This window comes from Phasianus colchicus, chromosome 4, assembly GCF_987193195.1.
Source record: "Phasianus colchicus chromosome 4, bPhaCol1.hap1.1, whole genome shotgun sequence".
Taxonomy (NCBI): domain Eukaryota; kingdom Metazoa; phylum Chordata; class Aves; order Galliformes; family Phasianidae; genus Phasianus; species Phasianus colchicus.
In genome coordinates, this window is record NC_143439.1 from 51430533 (window position 1) to 51440532 (window position 10000).

A 10000-nucleotide genomic window follows, 5' to 3' on the forward strand; every position below is an offset into this window, starting at 1 on the left:
AAAACAGTACAGGTAAAAATACAAGTCTCTTGAAGACAGATCAGAACTACAAATCTGACTCAAGCTGGATGCTAACAGAACTGATGGCAGGCTGATGGCAGACACCTGGTTCAACAGCTGAGGTGCATTAGAGCAGGTGCTACTACCAGTATGAATCAACCTCTTACCTCATAAATAGTGAGCAAGCCCAGGGGCTTCTGGGCTCTTCTGTAGGACAGTCTCCTGTGTGATGGATCGCCTCTAACGTAAGGGTGGCTCTTGAAGTTATGCCTGTTTTGGTGCTGTGTGATGCCTTGCTGATACAGACCTTTGGTGAGTGACTGAAAGTCAGTTAAGTTTTGTTAGCTTTACTATGATTATATTTTATCTTGATTGTGCTTGTGTAATCGCTTAGATATAAACTAATGACCAAGTCTGTGCCTGGAAGCAGTCTCGGCTGCATCTGGGCTCTTCCTCCGTGAAGTTTAGAAAGCAAATGGAATTCACTTTAAGCCTTGTGACTTAGTGGGAGGGTCTCCTGTATAAGTGTCTTTAACGCAGTTCTTTATGTGGTGAATAACCAAATGTACCTTGCTGTCTTGAATGTTGTTATTTTGATGTCTTATTTGTGGTTAAGCCTCGTGTGGTTACTGTAATATCAACAAATGGATTCCTGCTAATGTTTTACAAGTGAAGTGTGTTTTTTCATTTTGAAAAGAGGAGGTGTATGCTGTAGGTGTCCCTACTTCTTGGAGACTTACAGTATTGAGGGGAATAAGCCAACAGTATGTCAGTAATAAAATAACATTTGACTCAGATGAACTTTGAGGCAGTACTTCACTCCATAAAGAGTAGTTAGGGAGATAAGTAGTTAAGTGTGTGGCTGTGTGAGGAAAAGAATCTGTAGCTTGTTGGTGCTTAGGGAGGTATCATCTACTAGATCCTAATGAGAGATTTTCTGCGGAAAGAGAAAAAGAAAAGTAGGCTGGTATGGAGTCTAAAAATGGTGTTCCTGGACAAATATTTCACAATCTCTAACTTGAGAGAAGTTCCCTTTTGTAATGTTGATTCCCTGTAGGAAAACAAGGATCTTCTGTAATGAGAATATTTGTGTTGTGTTTTTTTTAAGTAGCTGCTTCTAGTAAAAAGGGCCACCCAGCTGCATATCTGATATGTACCTTTATTGCTACAGGTATTGCCCTTGTTCAGACAGCTGAGTTTATGTTAATGTGAATGAATCCATGCTTAAGTGTGCAATTCAGTTCTAAGAAATGTTTGTTTTTAACAATAGCTGGAGGTGTAATAGTGTAGTCACAAGTGTAGCTTGCTTGTTGCATATTTCCCATATGCTTTTTCTTATGGGTTTAGTACTCTTCTTTAATGAACTTAAACTGTGGAAGTATTGGACAATATCCTCTTCTTACAACAACCTTATCTTACTCTTCTTATTAGCCTGTTCTCTTAATTGGTTGGAATCATGGTGAGACAACCTTGAATGTCACCAATACTTCTAGCAAGAATGGTTTATATTTAAGTGAATTTGGCACTGTGGTACGCTCGCAGCTTCTTTGCATGCCATGAAGGTCCTTCAGCAGGGGGAGGAGGTAAGTGACAGGCAGAAGGAAGGTTTTTAAGCCCATGTTTAGTGAGCACTAAGTTGTGCTGGCTAGCCAGTTGTCCCCCTCGTGACCAAGAAAACAAAGTTTTTGCTTGATTCTCTCTATGGTTCTTCCAATTCAACACGTTTAACTTTACTCTTCTACGTCGAAGCCTGGATTTCCTCTGAAGTAGGCATAGTAAGCCCTTCTCTAGGGTAGGTGCTGCGCTTGTCCTGTTTCCTCTGTGTCCTCCTCTGACTTACTGAAGCTGATGGCTTCCCTAATCTTGGAACAATGAGCAGAGATAATGATTTAAGGGACATAAGAAGAGATAACAACTTGCTGAGGAATGGCCTCTATGCTTGTATTGAGAAGGTGCTTCATTGTGAGATAACTGTGAGCTTGAGAGAAACAATTACTCCTGTTCTGCGCAGACAAATCTCTTTAAACTGCTCCTTAGTGGAAGAAGTGGAAGCTTGGCAGAAGCTAAATGGTGTCTGCGGAAATATAATGGAAATGCTAATGTGCGTGGTAACCATTATGAATGTTAAAGTTGCAAGTAGAACTTCCAGCTCCACCAAACAAATCTTTGGTTGCATGTGTGGTCTGTGAATGCCTATCTCTTTCTTATGCCTTTTCTATATCTGCAGAATAGCTGGTAGGGCTCACAGGTGTCTGAATTGAGGAATAATTAGCTTTCTTGCTGTAATAGCTTTCCTGGGTCTGACATATGTTGTTGATGTAACAGGATGGTGGGGGAACTGTTTTGCAACAAGTGTGTTTAAAATTAGCCAGGTAGTGATGCAAAGGAGTGTTGTCCCCAAATGATCGAAAATGCTTAAGTGGAAGACAGAACAAATGTTTTCACAGTGAGAGAAGGAGGAAGATTACTGTTTAGATGTCATTGTGTTTGCAAGGATCACTTTATGCTAAAGCTGCGTTGCATTTCCACCGGTAATGCAATATTCCTCAACTTCTGTACAACTTTTTCATTGAAGTTGGGAGGTGCTCAAATGCTACTTACTTTCTGAATGTCTTTTTTAGAATAGGTGAACCAAATTCATTGTCATTGTGTTCCTTAACGTACTGACCTTTAGCGCTTTGTTACCTAGTGTTGGAATAGGTTTTTTTATGTGTTGAAATTAATGCTGAAGAATTATTATTTGTCAATTTTCAGGGGAAATATACTGTTTTGGGAGGTAATATAGAAAGATAGGGGAAGGCATTAACATCTTTGTATGGTTTTCAGACTTCACTGATGTTTAAAAACACCTGCCATAAAACTGTATAGGATTTGTGGAAGGGGAAAAATTTTAGACATAATTTTTGTCTAATTGCTTTCTGGGGAAGGGTTTAGTCCTTTCATACATGCCTCTTTTATCTTTTCTCTGTTTCAAGGGAACCAATGACTTTAGAGTGTATTTCAGGCAGTGTGGATTAATTGGAATAAAAATGGTTTGAAGACTTAATTTTAATGAGAACAAGCTCAAGAGCCTAAAGTTAACTCTGTAGTTACTGACAACAGATATGTTTTACAATTGCTTCAAAAGTACTTGATATAGTCATTTTAGTGGAGGAAACAGTCTTGAAGCTTGTCCTGGCTGGTTAAGTGGATTCTCAGTTGTCTATTACCTCATGGAAGTTGTTGAGGGTCAAGTTCTCCAGTCAGAAACAGGCTTAGCAAGCTCAAAAGCCAGAAGTGGTTCTCTTTCACCTCCTCTTCCCCTCCAGCAAGGGGGAAACCTTGACCCTCCTCTCCCCCATCCATCAACTGGAGAACTGTGTGCCTCTTCCATCTGTGATGTGAGGTGAGACAGTTTAGTTTATAATGAATTTTTTTTTTATTAAAAGAAATGAATGAGGATGTACTATTTTCATCAAGCTGTTGCTGTAAGCTATGGGTCCGTCTTCATTTTTGTTTCTCTGGCCCAGGCTTCCAGCTGACCTGATGGAGTTGTTGTAGTTCTTCCTAAGCTGACACAAACTTGAGTAAAACTGAAGAAGCCTTTCATACCTATCCATTTTAGGAATACCTATCCATTCTTAGGAAATGCCTCATTTATTACACCTAGTTGATAATTACAGATCTGAAGTGAAGCTGCTAGTTGTACCAGATTTGAACAGACAGGATGTTGTTTACAGAAGAAGCCTCCAGGGTGGGCAGGGAGCTTGGGGGGAAGCAGCATTTGAAGATGAAGGTATTGTTTTGATTTCTCTTGCTTCAGGGCTGAGTACTGTAATGACCACTGATTGGTGTATTCTAGGAGTATGGAGTTCATTTTTTTTTTTCTTATAAAGCTGAAAAGTACCAGATTACCTTTGAATGCTGTGAATAGACTGAATGTATTTATAGTAGTTCTTTCGGGAACACTGAGAGAGATGCACAGTTTATCTGTATTCACACAAAGATGTATGATATAGAAAAGACTCCTTAATCCTGGGATCTGATGTGCTGCTGTGGAAGCTCTGTTGTGCAGGTGATGCCATGATATGTTCATGTCAGAATTAAGGATTCCCCAAATGTTTATAGCTATAATATTTCAAAGCATTCTTGAAACCTGTTAATGAAGAAAACTGAAATAGGTCACAGTGACACTGACCTTTATAGAAAACTCAAATTTGATTTGAAGAGGAGCCTTAAGGCTTTCTTCAGCCTGTCAGATTTGACCTTTTATCAGTGTCTGTCTTGTTTTGAGCACAGATCTTCACTTATCTCCATATTCATGTCAAACAAATGTTCCCAATGTCAGTTACCAAGTCAGGTATTCAGAATACAATAGCAAATGCTTTCTGGTAGCTGGAAAGCAAGACACAATCACCTATTACAGGGTGAAATCTCATTTTAGCATAACGTCTATTGGGTATCATATAAATGATGAGCAATGTATGTGTCGGGATAAATATTTTTGAAAATAGCTTCAGGAGTGGAATAAGCAGTTTTAACTTTAATTCTTGCTGTGTGCCCAAGCCATGAAATACTGCTTTATTTCTGTATCTCTGTATTTCTGTAAGGCTGTTTTTATGGGGCCAGATGGCAGCATAAGAAATGTGGTGTAGCTATGGAAGAAAACAGGCCCTCATTGCAAGCAGCCAGTTGTAAACATTTACAGGTTGCGTTAGTCTTGATATAAATGCAAATAAATCTGGACTAACCAACTAGTGTTGATGGGTATACCTCTGCTGGCTCCAGTATATCTACTTTTGCTCAACAGTGAATTGGCTACGGGTGGAAGGAGTCTTTGTATCTTTTTCAGTTGTTTTAATCTTAAAGATTTAGCTGGAGTAAAGCAGGTGTACTTACACTACGTACCTTGATTTGGTGCAGCTGGTGTTGTGGCAAAATCAGTAGAGGATGTCCACTGACTTTTGAATGCTTTTGCACTTGCTCTAAGAATTCTAGCTGGAGAGCTAACGCTCTTGGATGGGTAAATGATGCTTATTGCGTATGTAAGCACTCTGGTGTTTTCAATCAGAAATGAAACTATGATTTATGTTAGTTCAAACAGAAATTATCTGTACTTTATATACAAGATCTAGTTAGATTTTCAAGATAAAATGTTCGGAGAAGCTTGCAAGAAGCTACCATGCATTTCAATTGTCTTCTCTTCTGTTCTGTTACTGTGCAAGTTCTGTGCTCTTTTGATTTCATTAATTTTAACAAACACTCTTGTCTTTGCTGTGACTTACTACGCAGTGTCTTGAGTAGAAAATCCAGTGTTTGTATTAAGAGATGCTTTCTGTCACTGGTAAGTGGAAAATGATATTTTAACTTCTTGTTGTGTTTATTGTTTCTGATGGCTCTTGCTGAATTGCCTTCTGACATAAAGGTTCCTCTCTGCTCTTCTTCAAGGAGCCAAAAGGAGGGAGGAGTGTGAACAGAGAATTAGACTTAACTTCCTGCTGACTTTCCTGAAACCTGAGGGTACTGAAGTTTGCTGAGACATCTCTCCTTTGCCAGTTGAAATTACTTGAAGCTGTAAAGCTTATGCTTTTTTTCTAAGTGTGGAAAACAGATGCTGAGGAGAACCTATTTATGCTTGCTGTTTAATTATTCTGTCTCTCAGAAAACATGCTAATTTTAGTCCTGAATTTGTTATGAATGAAATAATTTCTGTACTATATGCAGTAGTCCACTAACTATAAGGGAGCAGATCCTGAATCTTAAAGCCATGCACTGAAAGCTGCTGGCCAGGGAGCCAGGTACACAAGCAGGTTGTGTTCTTTGATGTGCTGAAGCTGCCAGAAGATTAATATAGGATTCTTTCATCTCTAGGAAAATGTATGAGCTTATGAGGCAGCTTTTGAAAGGAAGGATTACTGCATCTAATTAATCTTTAGATTAGAACTGAAGACAGGCAAGCAGGTGTGGCCTGTCAGTTGCAAAGGGACACCTCTGTGTGAGAAACATACTGAGAGCAAGAATCACAGAATTACCGAGGTTGTAAAAGACCTTTGAGATCATCCAGTCCAACCATCCACCTATCGCCAATAGTACTCACCAAACCATGTCCCTCAACATAAAATCCAAATGTTCCTTGAACACCTCCAGGGTCGGTGATTCCACCACCTCCCTGGGCAGCCCATTCCAGTACCTGACCACTCTTTCAGAAAAGTAATATTTCCTAATGTCCAGCCTGAATCTGTTTAAGAACAGATTTGAGACAATGGTTGTGACATGCACAATGCAGCCAGGCCCTCCAAGTAAGTTCAGTGAGGTCTCTGTAGGTGGACCTTTTTGAGGTCTTTAAAAAAAAAAAAAAAAAAGCTTATATGTGTCTCAAGCTATATGAGAGCTGAAGTAGAATTCTGAAAAATCCTCTTAGACCTTGCTTAGATTAATCTGTAAGCTGCTGAGCTCATGGTCTTATATCTGGAACAGATATAAGAACACATTGTTCCTCACGTTTGATATAAAAGAAAGATAGCCCAGCTCTCACAGTGTAACTTGTACTACCTGCACACGTTTTGAAAGCCATGCTACCTTTGTGCTACTAATAGCTTGTTCTCAGCTAGCTGCTGTGCAGACTGCAGATTGACGATATAGCTGCATTGTCTGTTTCTGTCTAAAAAGTGACACAATTGTATGTGGCTTGTGTGTGTATTGAATGCAAGGTCAATATGCAATGACCTATGGAGCTGAGAAGGAGAGAGGAAATGGGAAGTGAAACTGATGCTTTATGTCAGTGGTGTCCAATTTTCTGGCTTGCCTGGGCTGCATTGAGTGAAGAAGAATTGTCTTGGACTGCATGTAAATAAATAATGTGTAATGTATATAGGTAACAACACTTTTTTTAAATATTTTCTATTAAAGCATGAAAAAGGGAACAACAGAAATATAAAGAGGTGGGTTGGATGTGTATGCTTTGGAAAAGATTCTGTTTAGACAGAAGGGATACCATATTTTGAACAGGAGGTCAATGAAAAAGATCAACCAAAATCACTTGGTTTTGTGGATGTCTACCTATGGAGGAAGCCATGGGTGTAGTCTTGCAAAGAACTCCACAGCAATGGAAATGAATGCAGAACCCGTGAAACTGAATGTGGTTGGCATTTACAATGCCAGCTGTGTATTTAACTGATATCAAAATCAATAAATTGGACAAGAAAACATACTGGACTGGAAGTCTTAACTCTGAACATCAGTAGTAATGGAAGTGTTCAACTTCTGTGGCATGAGTTGTCATTTTGCTGACTCTTTTACTTCCGGAGTTAAATTACAGGAGTTTTGATACACCACTTCAATAGCTTCCCATGATGAAACTGTGACAGCAGTAGATTTGAGTGCAACTGCACAAAAGGAGATCTATATTAATCCCTCTTATGAGAGGAAAAGCTTTATGTAAAATAAGACGCTTATTTTTGAAAGTGCTAATTAGTTCAAATTCTTCATGAAAAGCAGTTTCTTGTCTCTTCAGTATATCATCATTAAACTGATAAGAAATACTTTTGCAGTGAAATGCACAGACTTGCAGTTGTCTAACTTGTAGTTGGTATATATGTATGCGGAAGTGCTATTTTTAAAAATAACAATAAAATCTGGAGGATTGGGTGAAAAGAACTGTAGCTTGAGAGCAAATAGTCATTTGAAAGCTAACAACACAACCAAACTTGCCATATTATGCTTATAAGCAGATGAAGAATCAGTTGGCAGACTAGTTTCTTGTTCTTGCCAACACATGTCCAAAGCCACATTAAAACTCCCATATTAATCTTCTGTCTTAGAATGAAATGTAACATTGTAAACATTAAACATTCAGCCTGGAGAAAAAATGAGGGTGACCTGTGGGGTGACCTCATTGCAGCTTTTCAGTACCTAGAGGGAGCCTATAAACAGGAGAGGAATCCACTCTTTGAGAGGGTAGATAACAGCAGGACAAGGGAAATAGTTTTAAGTTGAGGGAGGAAAGACTTAGTTTGGATGTCAGGCATAAGTTCTTTACAGAGAGAGTGGTGAGGTGCTGGAACAGGCTGCCCAGAGAGGTTGTGGATGCCCTGTCCCTGGAAGTGTTCAAGGCCAGATTGGATGGGGCCCTGGGCAGCCTGGTCTAGTATTAAATGGGGAGGTTGATGGCCCTGCCTGTGGCAGAGGAGTTGGAGTTTCATGATCCCTGAGGTCCCTTCCAGCCCTGGCCATTCTGTGTGACTCTGTGAAAGTTTTTCTCATTCTGTATACTAAATTTTCTTTGTTGAAATCAAAGTTGCCATGTGAAAGGTTCACACAGTCCACTGGAAGATATACAGGGAATGATGGTTTCTTTATTCACTGCAGGAACTATATCACTTATCCTCTTCCTATCTTTCTGAACGTACAGTTTTTGCATGTGTAGTCTTTTCTAAGTAACTTTGTGTTTATTTTGAATTCTACTCATCATGTATGCTCAAAGCACTGATGGAAGATATCTACTCTGAAGTGTTTCTGATAAAAATGGAAGAAAATTGTCAAAGGATTGAAGAATGATATTTATGCCGTATATTAAAGCTTATTTTACATGCTAAACTGGATTGGGGAATTCATTTCTCATAGAAGCTGTTGACAGCTCTAACTTAAGAAGCTATTTTTCATAGATCAGATTATCTGCTGAAGTGACCGTCTTCAAACTGAGTGGTGAGGAGAGCTGGGTAAAATGGAGTAATTACAGTTCTGTACTGTATACTGCTGAATAAAGAATGTAGAGATCATGAGCCAATTTCTTCATCTGTTTGCACCCAGTTGTCATTTAATTAGAAGCTGAAGTGGGTATTTGTCACTGTTGCCTTGATAAGTTTGCAGTCCATTTGCGCAGGTGGAAGTGGTACACGAGTTGTCATTTCACAGGAGTAAATCTAAGCCATGTTTCACCATGACAATTCTGGAATTCCTCTATGCGGTTCTGACAGCTTACCCCCACAATTACTGTCAACTTCTTAATAATTAAAAATCTCCAGGAGAGGTTTCTGTGAGTTGTTTGTTTGTATAGAACCTAATCTAGCTATGGTTCAGTTCACGGATAGGACTAACAAAATGGTAATGACTAGTTGCTTTAGAAGCATTAGTTGTCTTTGCACATAGATACAAGTAAGAACAATTTTTTTTTTTTAAGTCTGAATAGTTATTCCAGACTTGGCTCATGACCTAATTATATGTGTGGTGAACTCTTCTTGCTTCTTCCTATCACGGGTGTAACTCTAGTTGCTACTGTTTTTATGTATATCACTAGTTTTTAAAGAAGCTTCCTGGTCACTGAGTAAGCTTTATTCCTGAGAGGTCATGGTCTTCACAAAAGTCTAAAATAAATAAATAAATAAATAAACAACTCAAACTGCAAGTGTGTATGGAAAAGTTGTAATAATTCTCAGAGGTATTTTAAGAAGGTCTAACTTTTATTTTTAGTTTTCAGTAAGCTAAGTGGGGGAGGGAAAGGGGGAAATCAGTGAATTTGATGATAGTGAACTTAGTTGTGTTTTTTTTAATAAAGATTGAGCTATTCAGTAGGTTAATGGGAGTGTTCTGTAAGGACCTGGAAGCAAATGACAGCGTAAGGATCAATAGTACCAAGAGTTTTAGTTAGGAAAATGATTGACAATTGATGAGTGTACATCTTGTGTGTGGTATTACTGAGTCCTTGGAATAACTGTTTTCATGTGGCTTACTGATATCCACTGACTGCAACAAAGTTTGCAGGAAACTTGAATAACAAAACTTAAATGTGAATTGAAAGCTTTCATGCACCTATGCTATAAGGAGGGGCTGAGGGAACTGAGATTTAGTCTGGAGTTGGGGAGGCTCATTGGAGACCATATTGTCCTCTAGAACTACTTGAAAGAAGATTGTCACAAGATGGGAGTCAGCCTCTTCCCCCGGGCAACTAGTAATAGGACAAGAAGTAAGGGCCTTAAGTTGTGTCAGAGGGGATTCAAGTTGGATATTAAGAATAATTTCTTCT

The 10000-nt window shown here is 38.9% G+C and overlaps 1 long non-coding RNA gene across 1 annotated transcript; it reads left to right on the top strand.

Moving 5' to 3' along the window:
* The first annotated feature begins 218 nt into the window (after positions 1-218).
* On the top strand, positions 219-5702 carry LOC149918253 (uncharacterized). Its single transcript, XR_016466473.1, has 3 exons — positions 219-312; positions 1432-1583; positions 5428-5702. It is a non-coding gene; the product is annotated as an uncharacterized LOC149918253 (long non-coding RNA).
* The last annotated feature ends 4298 nt before the right edge of the window (positions 5703-10000 follow it).